This window comes from Mycteria americana, chromosome 3 (genome assembly GCF_035582795.1).
Source record: "Mycteria americana isolate JAX WOST 10 ecotype Jacksonville Zoo and Gardens chromosome 3, USCA_MyAme_1.0, whole genome shotgun sequence".
Taxonomy (NCBI): domain Eukaryota; kingdom Metazoa; phylum Chordata; class Aves; order Ciconiiformes; family Ciconiidae; genus Mycteria; species Mycteria americana.
Window position 1 is genome coordinate 30,280,047 of NC_134367.1, and position 12,149 is coordinate 30,292,195.

The 12,149-nt window shown below is 42.9% G+C and overlaps 1 protein-coding gene across 5 annotated transcripts in view; it reads left to right on the forward strand.

Annotated features, from left to right (window-relative positions):
- Positions 1 to 4,876: 4,876 nt before the first annotated feature.
- The window catches only part of PHF3 (PHD finger protein 3), a 53,943-nt gene continuing 46,670 nt past the window's right edge, over positions 4,877 to 12,149 (forward strand). Inside the window, exon 1 of one of the 5 annotated variants that reach the window (XM_075498139.1) lies at positions 4,877 to 5,008. The gene's annotated coding sequence lies outside the window, so the exon portion shown is untranslated. Of the gene's footprint in view, positions 5,037 to 12,149 lie in introns of all 5 variants that reach the window. The other 4 variants (XM_075498140.1, XM_075498135.1, XM_075498137.1 and 1 more) reach the window with 4 other exon arrangements.

A 12,149-nucleotide genomic window follows, 5' to 3' on the forward strand; every position in this document is an offset into this window, starting at 1 on the left:
GCATAGTCCTTGTTACGTTTGTCCAAGACAGATGAATTCAAACTAAAGCATGTATGCTTAATAAGATTTCTTCTCCAACAGCCTAGAAGACTTTTAGCAATATCAAATTCAAACTTTGAATCTTTTAAGGTCTTGCATTTGATCTTGCTTTCCAGAGTGATGTATCATATATCCTTCATTCATAAATGAATTTACCTTATTGCATTTTTCCTTAGTCTTTATTTACATTTTTCTTTATTTAGAATAATGTGATTAAGAAACAGTTTGCTTATTTCTGTACCGTGGTCACCTTAAGGTCTCTTGGTTCTGTGCTCTGATAGTCAACAGAACAGCCCCACAATTCAGCAATCCCAGCAAAAGGGCATATTGCCAGTCTCTATTTCTAGCACCACGCCCGTGCCCCTGCTGTCCGATGCAATATCACACTTGTTGGCAGGAAAAACACTTAAGACAACTGGTTATTGAACAGGCATAGAGTGTAGAGATGAACGGAGAACATGTGTGCAAAGGAAATACAATGCTCAACCTTACTGGAAAAGCAGAGAGGAAATCTCACAAGTCAGAAACCAGCCTTACAGAAAACTTGTACAGATTTTTAATGCAAGATATATCATGTACACACTACAATGTATATGAATAAAGCTATAGGAATACATATAGAAAATTACTTATATGAATACAATTTTCTTAAAAATTGATACTCTCAGATCTCACCCCACAAATATACAGACCCCCCCCCGATAACTTATAAAATGAGCATTTATTCAAAATAAAATTATTTTTTACTATCATTTACTGCCATATGATTGTTTCCACAGAACATAAAAATTAAAGTAAACAGTACCGGAGTGAAATCTCAGGTATTCAGAATATTAGTATTAGTATAGGTATTAGTAACTCTAGCAGCAGTTCCATAGGCAACTGCCCAAACTAGTTTGGGAGATAATTCTCAAAGGCCTGTTTTGTGCTAGCTATCATAGTTGGTTTTCCTCTAGCACTCCAAAATTTCATTCAAGAATTTTTTTTTTTCCTGGTTTACACAAATCTCTGGCAATAAGTGCAACTCGCTCTTGTTTTCTGGGATAAAATGTCTTTTTTCAGTCTTGAATCTGTGGATTCCATTGGATAATTCTTAATAAATAGCTTGTAGCTTCTGTATGTTTCATATCTCTACTAAAATCTACCCTTAGTCATACGATCAATGGGTAAACATCCTTTGTCTTCAGAACCTCGCCTTTGTTCACCAAGCTGTATTGTTAATTTTAAAAGCCACAGTCCCTTTCACCTGTGGAACTGAATGGTTTTCTGCTGCTTTCTAGAGTATGACATGCAACTGCTGTTTGAGGCAACGACTGCCAGCTGCTAATAAGTATGTGTGGCAAGAGAATGATCTTAGCTTAAACTTGGTGGAAAGTGGGTAAAGTGGAACATGTTACAGTTCCTGTACTAACTAAAGCAAGGAAAGGTGGGCAATGAAAGGAAAAATAGTGCCAAAATCAGATATTCTTAATAAAAGGATGTGCATTTGCACTATGGGACTAGAAAATTTTAGATTATTGGCTACTATTGTTCTGCATTTGACAACGTCCAAGAATTCTTATTACAACAAGAAACAGAAAAGACTTGAAGAACTAACAGTTTTAAATTTGCTAAGGATCCTAGTTCACAATAATTTCCATCCAATGGGCTTCAAATGAGCTAACTATGGAGCTTCCTGAACTATTGATATTGGCAAATCCTGGATATTGTGAATGGGCAGTGTGCGGCCCTGGGAAAAATCATGGCAAATGTGGTATGAAAGGCAGTTATATAATTATTAAGAGGTGCAAATGTAATATTTATGACTTTTCAGAAAACAGACAGCAGAAAAAAATAAGCTTTTTCAGTGCTATAAATTCAGCAGATAAATGCAACTGCTGCTGTAGTATATATACTTTAATTTCTTTCAGAGGTCTAATTCTGCTTTGTATGATATTCTAAGAAGTTATGTAATTTACAAAATAAATGCAACACTTGGGTTTTAAAGTAATTTAAATCAGGTATCTTGAGAAAATTCAAATAGACATACCCAGCCAAAAAAAAGATGTTCCTGTGAGACTTTGCTTGAATAATTATTGGCCTACTGCTGTAACATATCTCAGCTTTTAATAGTGGCAAATACTACCCTGCAGCATAGGAGAAAACCTGTTAGTCTGCTACCATACCCAATAACTTCTTTATCCAGTTAATCATATGAAGCAATCTAACTCCTTTCTACATTTTGACAACTGGAGAACTAGTAATTTACATTCAAAAGCGAGCCATGTTTAAGACCAGTACGATATCTGACTGTGTATAGCATATTTTAAAAAACACCGTTTAGAAAAAAACATGGAAGGGCAGAGGAGGGCTGTAAGGAAGATCATTCAGGAACCTCTTGGAAAGAGCTGTGGCTGAAAAGAGACTTGGGACTGTAAGCAAAGAAACTGCCTTCTGCTGCTGCTGCTTTTCTCTTGTGATCAGGGCACTAGTAGACTGTTTCCTGAAAATAAATAGGTTGCTTTCCAATAGAAACAACTTGCAAGGTCTGGACAATTACCAAGTAGCAAAGGGATGACACAATAAAAACATTGCTAGGAAAGATAGCAGATGGTGCAGTTGTGATTGTGTATAGCTGATCTGTCATTGTATACAAAGATGTGGTGTTTTCTTTTTTTTTTTTTTAAAATGTTAAATTAAACCACAACATAGGTGCTACAGGTGGGCAAGTTCACTATATATGTGAGAGGCAATTGTGACTATAAAGGGACTGGCACAGCGTGGATCATGGCAAACGAGCAGTATACAAACTCTATTACACTGTGATGGGTCACTGGAGTTATGTGACTTCTGAAAGTGTAAAGAACTGAATAGGGCAATGAACAATGATCAGATTACTAGCAGTGCTTTGTCTGCTGCTTGTGTCAAAAGTAACGAGATCAAAAGCGCTGAATGCTGGAAAATGTGTGCGATGCAGTGGGATGCAAATGTGCTTAACTGAATTTCACTTCAGACAGTAATTTCATCTCTTAGTATAATCTTGACAATACATCACAGGTTTAGCACCTTATTGAAAGACTGCGCCTGAAATGCCTTTGAAGAAATTAGTGCAATCAGCCCAGTAGCTGAGTTCTGTGCCATTGTAAGAAGGCAGTATTTTTTTAAAGATGCTTGCCTTGGAGAGAGAATTTCTGAAACTGGGAAAGCACCGGAATAAAGTTGGAAAAAAAACTTGTGGTGACTTGCATAAAGGTGATTTAAGAAGGACAGAGAGAAAAAAGTTCAAGTGTGTTAAAAACTGTGTTCTACGTCAAAGGTGTTCCTATCTTGTTGCAATTACCCTGTGTAGTGGCTGAAAACATCAGTGTGTTACTGTGCCTTCAGTTTAAAGCCTCCTTTCTTACTGTGATGGTAGCAAAAGAAATATTTAATGTATTTCAGTCTTTATGGCACCACAGAAGGCCCTAGAGAACACATATCTCAGAGACTCCAAACAGAATTGAAAAAAAGAAACAAAAGGAAAACCAATCCATTTTAACTTCCTCACCTATTTGTTAAATCTTTTTCTCCTGACAACATAAAATGTTTGCATTTCATTACAGAATATGAGGGATATGTAAAGGCAGTGTTAGTATATGGTCATTCAGAAGATTCGATTGTTAGAAATAGTGTTCAAAATCTGTTTCTCTTTTGGGGGTGTACTTAACTTGAAACTTCATATATGCAGTAAAACCCCAGTACTGCACTTAAGAGTAACCATCCGGCTGAAAGAATGTATGTTGCATTTAACTAATACTATAACACAAACTAGATAACATTATGTAGACACTAAATCACTTCAGGTTCTGATGATCTGATAAACTCGCATCATAAAAACCCCTTTGGTGGGGATTTCTGTGAATGTGTGCCACAGGTACCTATAGTGCACATGGAGAAACTGTTACTAGAAAAAGGCCGAGGAGAAAACGTGCGTGCTGAGCAGCAGCACAAGACATGTCTCCCCGGGACCGACAGGCTCTGGAGGCTGTTCCTGTTTAACCTGTAGTAACTGATGAACCTGCCACATCGAGAGCTGAAGGATCTGCCCGAGGCCGCCGGCCCGCAGGAAGGACTGACAAGCTGCAGGCTGTGTTGCACAGCCAGTTTCAGGCTGTGCAACACGGACTGCACCGAGGAGGGTGGCAGCTGCTATTTGCAAAGGCCACAGAATTACACACGCACCCGTTGGAGCGGTGCCGGGCCGGCCATCCTCTGCTGGGGCAGCGGCCTGCGCCCCGCTGTCCCCTGCACCATGGGGTTAAGGGGAAAACCCGCCGGCCCTCCCGGCCACCCTCCACCGGCCCGCAGGCCCAGGCCTGCCAGGCGCACGGCACGGCCCGGCACGGCCCGCGCAGCTGCGGCCGCGGGGCCGCCACCCAGGCGCTTCTCGCCGTTTCAGCCCCCAATCCCCGCGAGGGTGCGCGGGACCCCCGCGGGAGAGCCATGGAGGCCGGCTCCGGTGGCAGCGCCTCCGCGGGGCCTGACGCGGCAGGGGGCCGGAAGCGCAGTTAAGTCACGGGGCAGCAGGTCCCGCCGGGAAGAGGCCGCAGGCGGCACGAGACACCCGAGACACCCCTGCCCCCTGCCCGCCGCCCCCGGCACGCGCTCCCGGCCGCCCCCAGCCCAACCCGGCCCGGCGCCTGCGCAGCGCAGCGGCGCGCCCGCCCCCCCCGTAAACAGCGCCGTCACGTGAGCGGCCGGGCCCGGCGCGGCGCCGCTCGCCTGACGCCGCGGGGGCGCGCCTACGGGGCAGCGGGCACGCGGCCGGCACCGCGAGCCGAGCCAGGCCAGGCCAGGCCGGGCGGGACCGCCGGGGCCGGGGGAGGGGAAGCCCGCGCGCACCCCCCGCTCCCACAGCCCGCGGGGCTGCGCGCGCCGCCCTCTCTCCCTTCGGCGCGGCCGCCGCGTCCTTCCTCCGCGGCTCCGGGGCAGCGCTGGGCGGCGGAGCAGGGTGAGTTACCGCCGCCGGGCCGCGGCTGGTAAAGGGGGAAGGGAGGGAGGCCCGAAGGGTCCCGCCGCGTTGGGCGGCCTCGCCCTGCCTTCGCCGGGGCGCGGCGGGCGGGCGGGCACGGCTGGGCTGGGCCTGCCGCGGCGGCGGCGGGGCCGCGGCCTGGCTTGGCCTGGCCTGGCCTGGCCTGGCGGCCGGGCCCAGCGCGGCGGGTCGGCCCGGGTGCGACGCGGCCTGTTTCCGCCACGGCGCCGTCGGCGCGGGCTGGGCGCGGAGGCGACGCTGCCGCCGGCCCTTGTGCAGAGGCGGCCCGCGGTCTGGCTGCGGGCCCGGGGGGCGCTCCCCGGCCGAGCCCCGGCTGCTCCGCTCCCTCTGGGCGCGGCGCCGGCGCTGACCTTGCGGAGGCTGCGCCCCGCGGGCCCCGGGCCGGCCGGGTCCCGGGCTCCTTGCCCTGCCACCTGACATGGCGCTCTGGCCGCGGCCTCTCTGCCTGCGGCGGCTTTTCCCGTCCCAGCCCGCCCCGGCGTCCGTGCGGGACCCAGCCGCAGGCTCGCAGCCCGAAGCCGTGCTGCCGCTGGCTTTCCAGCACCGCCTTCCCTGCCCCGCTTGTACTAGGTCTTGCGCCTTCGTGGCAGTGCTTGTCCCTTCGCACTTCTTGAGCCGCTGGTGCCTTTTTGTCCCATACAAACCTGAGGAACAAACACCAATTTAGACCCCGCTGTTCTTCCTGCTATTGGTCTGACCTGTTCCGGGCTCCTCCTCCCGTCTCTCAAACTTAGCATCATCAACAATTTCTGTGTTTAACTCTTGTGTATAGTACCCACTGTAGGAAGTGCGGGAGAAAATGTGGTCGTCGGCGGTACCCGGGGGATTTGCTGACCTGATGGTATTTCCAGATCCTATTCTTGGATGAGATGCGCTTTCTGAGGCAGTGTGTCCACGCTTCTTGCTTGCTACTGGAATGCAAATAATTAATGTTTATAAGGCTTTGGAAGAGCCATCACTCACGTGATTGCGAGTGTGCTTTCTCTATGGCCTACATAAGGGAGACCTGTTATAGCCATGAGGTGAGGGACTGGAACAAGAGCACTCTGTGTAGTGTAGGTTGAGTTAGTAGAAATAGCCTGCAGAATGAATATAAAAGTGAGGAAGGGAAGACAGGAACATGGGATGACAATAGCTGTACCACACAAACTGTAGTTGTGGTGTTGTCGTCTTTTATGTGGCTGTTAATCCATTATGTAACTTCTGTACATTTGCTTTTATAAAAATGGATGCTAACGTCGCTAAAGAGTGAAAATATTGTAGGATTAAATGTAAGGATGATGAACATATGGCATCTCTTTAACACCACTAAATTCATGGTTTGTTTTGCTTAATTTATTAGGGTTTGGAACACACTGTAAGGGAGATCTTGAAAACCTGGATTTTATATTTCTTGGAATAATTTAACTTTGAGTGGTCTTTACACTTAGTGTGTAGCCCACAATGAAACTTCTACTCAGCTCTCTTTTTGCTTTACCAAGTAGCTTCTGCTTTTAATTTCTGTAGTTAGCTTTAAAGATTATACCTATAAATATGGAGTTCTGAACACCTAGATTTTTTTCAGCTGTCATTGCCTGTTACTCAGTCATTCAGTTTTATGTGCATTTTACGTTTGTAAACCCTTAGGAATTTCAGGCAGCTGAAAGGGCACCAACAAACCATGTTGGCTAGATCTAATTCAGTATAATTAACTGAAGTACTTCAACACAGTGGTAATGCGTTTCTAAGAAAGCAAAAGCTCTAAAAAGTCTGTAACTATTATCTGCCGCACTTCTGTGACCTCCTCTTTTTAGAAGGCTTAGTTTTAGAAGGCTTAGTTCTACCTCATGGAGTAAATACTACTCATGTTCTGCAAAGAGCTGAGCTGATGTATGCTCTATGAAATTTTTTTAGCTGTTATTGTAATGGAAGTTTGTATTTTTAAAAAAATAATTTTCCGTGGTCAACTTAAATACTGTTAAATGCAAGTCTTAAAAATACTAGAGATAAATTATTTGTAGGAAGCAATAAACTTCCATTATTTTATTATATTATTCTGGCATATTATGTCAGAAACCTTTTTTTATGGCAAGGGAATATTTTTGAAAGGTAGTATTATGAAGTGGCAATGACAAAATCCACTAAATTGGGATATGAGTGTCCATTACATAGCAGCAAAAAGAGAAAAATACGGATAGCTTGTGACATCCGCCTGAGTGGTGTCAATATAGCTACATGATGGATGGTATATTTCTGTGGAAAACTTCACAGGGCTTAGACATTAAGCTTCTAGCTGTTTCTGAAAAATCTAATTCTACTGTGTGTTTCCAAATGAATTATTATCAGAGAGACACCGACAAATTCAAAAGGTATTACAAATGGAATTATTCTATCTGGCGTGACTGACAATCTGTGTAACCTGTTACGCAGCTTAACATTTATACTATATTCAAGCTGAAAATATTTGAAACCATTCTTGAGGAACTTGAGCGTGGAAAAGAGTTGAAGAGCATAGCAGTAGTGATGGAAAAATAATCTGTCCTCGTCTTTCTCTTTTCAGGGAAATGTCTCTTGGTAGTAAGCTTGAAATTCTAGAGGTATATGCAGTGATGGACAGATTAATAAAATTATGTATAATCTTTGATTATGTTTAATTTTTGTGGGATTCAAAAGTATTCATTGATGGGACAGTCCAGCAAAGGCGGACAGTCTGCTTTACAAAAGACATTTGAAAGATTTCACAATCTAAAGAGTTTTTGTGACAGAACACAACTTCTAGTATAGCACTTTGTGGCTCTTCTAGCTGTAAAGTGAGGGTGAGGAATGTTTTTTTGTTTTGGGTTTTTTTTTGTTTTTGAGGAGAGGTTACTCTGTTCAAAAGATAACTGTTAAGTTGATTTTCTGTGATATAATAATTTGATCTTGTATGATTAAGAAAAGGTTTCTCTGTACTTTTTCTGCATTTCTTTGTCTTATAATTAAACCCTTTGTTTGAAATTTACTTTTTCTTCCTGTTCACTGAAATGAGGTACAGTTCTGGCTGGTGAATGTAATGCTTTTGGATAGTGAAGGTTTAATAAAGAAAATATCTTGAACTGTCTGCCGTTCTTTCAAATACTGTGATAGGAAGTAGTAAGGGATCTGCTGTGTCAGTGAGGGGAGCAGCGTATACCTTCAGATTATAGATAGATTTTGGGATGTGGTTATTATTTGATGTGTCAGACTATTGATATTTCAGTAGCAGGGTGATAAGATTTGGGTCAGTTGGTGTCTGAAGACTTCAGGGTGAGGGGAACACAAAAATAATAGAGCTGGTTAAGAATGAGTGAAACGCTCAGATTTACATTTCTTGATCTTTGATATGTGGCAGAGCTTTGGGTTTGGTGCCGCTAAAAGCTAGATATTTAATTTTAAATGAGGGATTAAAATAATAAAGAATAAATTTGGGATTTAAATAAGAGAACAGGTGGCATATAGACCTACAGGTTGATGTTTCTGGTGTACAGCTTTGTCAGTGTACCTGTGCCTCCTTTACAGCGATATTGATACTTCAAATAAACCTGTTGAGTACATGTTGCTGTTAGGCAGGTCTTTGACAGTGTCGGGTTTGATGGGAGATGGATGAATGAGAGAGATCAAATTTGATTATGCTCAAAGGCCAAAGCTCAGCAAACCATATTCTATCCATGTGTTGTATCCTTTTTTTGAGAAAGGACACTGAAATTTTCTTTAAGAGTTCTGAACACATTTTTGTGGCTATATTGCAATTCATATGCTCATAAATCAAATTGTTTGTCCTGTCAAAATGACAAACTGACAAAAATGTTTTGTCAGTTAATTTAATTATTGAAGATTGCCCTAGATGATGGGATTTGAGCCAATGTGAACCGGAATAGAAAGCGCATTGGCGAGAGGGTTGTAAAGTTGAGGTTTTCTTACTGACTCTGCCACTGATGCGCTGTCTAGTATTCATTTCCTTTTTTATCCCATGATGTGTTTAGACTCTGTTGGCCAAAATCTGTTACTACAGAGGACCTGGGTCTTGGTTCTGGCTTTTGGTGCTGTAATATCCATAAATGTTGTAAGAATGAATGCGGGTTCTAACACTTAAAACATGGATGCATGGCAACTTAGCATTAATATTCAGTTAGGTGCTTATGACCTTAAACCTTAAGGTTTTGTATACAAGGAAGGGGGAGGATGGTAGTAAAGCTTGCCTGTGCTCAGCAGCAGTGCTTTGAAGTGGCATTGATTGGTAGGTGGGTTGTAAGTGTCAAGGTATCAGTGAGCACTTGGGGTGGTCTGACACCACAGCTCCAGTGAACAAAGATAGACTTTTGATACCTTGAATGCTCTTTTTAGGTACAGTAATTACCAAAAGACTCAGGCGAGTGATTTTTTTTTTTTTTTTAACTGCCTGTGTTGTTAGCTAATTTCATGTCAATTAAGGTGCAGTTTCCCTCTGCTGCTGAAAAGTTTTTGTCAGTTATTGTTACTTATTATTTGATTCCTCTGTGACAGTGCTGAGTCAGCTTTTCCCATTTGTTTTGACATTTAAGGTGCTAATAATCCAAATAGCTCTGTTCCTTTTGTATACTTTTCTGACCAGCGTTTATTACTACTACTTGAAGAAATACATATAATATGGATTTTTTTTTTAATGGAGTCTATTACTGTTGTTATGACTAGTCCTTGCTCTCAGTCATTTGGCGTGCGTAAGCTGAAGGAAGGTGTTTAAGACTTGGTCTGTTGTCCTGTATGTTTTGAGTGTTGCAGTGTTTCCAACATTAGTCCAGTCAATAACTGGATTTACAAAAGCTTTTAAAAGCACTAGCCAGATTCAGTGAATTGGAAGCAACAGACACTATTCAGAAAGGTACATAAATGAAAGGGAAGGAATTGTAATGTTACCATGTTGTCCTCAGCAGCTTCAGACTCACTGATTCAGGTAGGTCAATAAAGTAGGTAAGATCTTCAACATCTAGGATTTTGAGCATCCTGAATAAGCATTGTGAGCTTTTTTCCTTTCTTTGGTTAGGTTCCTTTAGACTTTTCTTTTCCCCCTTGTTCCCAACTTAGGCCATTTTTTTCTTTTAAATTTCATTGTAGAAATGTTTTATTTTTCTGAAGTCCAACTTCTGAGGACGAGATTTCTTTTTAAATTGAAAAACATTAAAAATACGGGAACTTCTATTTTATATTCTTAAGTTTAAAATATAAGCTAATGTATGAAAGTAAAATTTAATATGTAAACTAATAAATGAAAGTCACACCCTGGGCAGAGAGGAGAGGAGAGAAAGTAATTACAGTGAATGTTATTTAAAAGTGTGAAACCTAACTTTTGCTTAGGAAAACAAATGGTGTAGGAACACTATTAAAACTGAATAAAAGATATGTAAAGGAAAATAATAAAATATCGAGACAAATATATCTAATGAAAATCCAAATACGTAGTTGGAAAATTAAACACTTGCACATACCTGGTGTTTAAGGGTGACTTAATTTAGAATGCAGTCAAAGACAGAGTATGCTTGGCCTGTACATCAGCTAAGAAACACTCAGGATTTCTAGTGGTGTATACAATTTGTGATCACCTGTGCTTGAGATGGATTTTAGATACGATGGTAGAGACATGTTGATGCAGTTGGATATCTCCGCTAAACTGTTTTGCTCTGTTTCGATAAGAAAATAATAAAACAGGAACTGAAGTCATTTTATGCCTCTTTCACAGACAAACTAAACAATAAGAAACCTTAAAGATGTACAGTATCTCTTGTCCAGATATTGGCCTTCATTCCCCTCTAAGATTAGTTGGAAGGGATATGCTTGTTTGACATCTCAGTTTCTTTCCTTAGAAAGTTATCATTCTGGCTATTTATCTTTTAATTTTGGAAGGTCATTTGTAGCTGCTAGAGATGTAATGAAAAAGTAGTAAATTGAGACAAGATAAAAATCTGCCATATCAGATCCTACAGCATGTTTATTTCATAGTGGTATTTGTTGGGATTTGAGGCAATATTATGACATACCTAATCTTAATTAAACTAATTCAACAACTGAATAAATTGGGTTTATGAGCTGGAAGACTCCAACTGAAAAAGAAAATGATGTTGAGAACATGAAGAGAATCATAGAATCATAGAATAATTTAGGTTGGAAAAGACCTTTAAGATCATTGAGTCCAACTGTTAACCTAGCACTGCCAAGTCCACCGCTAAACCGTGTCCCTAAGTGCCACATCTACGCATCTTTTAAATACCTCCAGGGATGGTGACCCAACCACTTCCCTGGGCAGCCAGTTCCAGTGCCTGACAACCCTTTCAGTGAAGAAAGTTTTCCTAATATCCAAGCTAAACCTCCTCTGGGACAACTTGAGGCCATTTGCTCTTGTCCTATGGCTTGTTACTTGGGAGAAGAGACCAACACCACCTCGTACAAACTCCTTTCAGGTAGCTGTAGAGAGCGATAAGGTCTCCCCTGAGCCTCCTTTTCTCCAGGCTAAACAATCCCAGCTCCCTCAGCCGCTCCTCATAAAACTTGTGCTCTAGACTCTTCACCAGCTTCGTTGCCCTTCTCTGGACACGCTCCAGTACCTCAATGTCTTTCTTGTAGTGAGGGGCCCAAAACTGAACACAGCATTCAAGGTGTGGCCTTACCAGTGCAGAGTACAGGGGGACAATCACTTCCCTAGTCCTGCTGGCCACACAGTTTCTGATACAAGCCAGGATGCTGTTGGCCTTCTTGGCCACCTGGGCACACTGCTGACTCATATTCAGCCTGATGTTGACCAACACTCCCAGGTCCTTTTCCACCAGGCAGCTTTCCAGGCACTCTTCCCCAAGCCTGTAGCATTGCATGGGGTTGTTGTGACCCAAGTGTAGGACCTTCCACTTAGCCTTGTTGAACCTCATGCAGCTGGCCTCAGCCCATTGATCCAGCCTGTGCAGACCCCTCTGTAGACCGCTCCTACTCTCAAGCAGATCAACACTTCTGCCCAACTTGGTGTCATCTGCAAACTTACTGAGGGTGCACTCGATCAAGATTTTATGGTAAACAACTTGGGAGAAATGCTGGAAATCATGTTTAACTGACATGCTTTTTCTCTTTAACAGGATTTTTT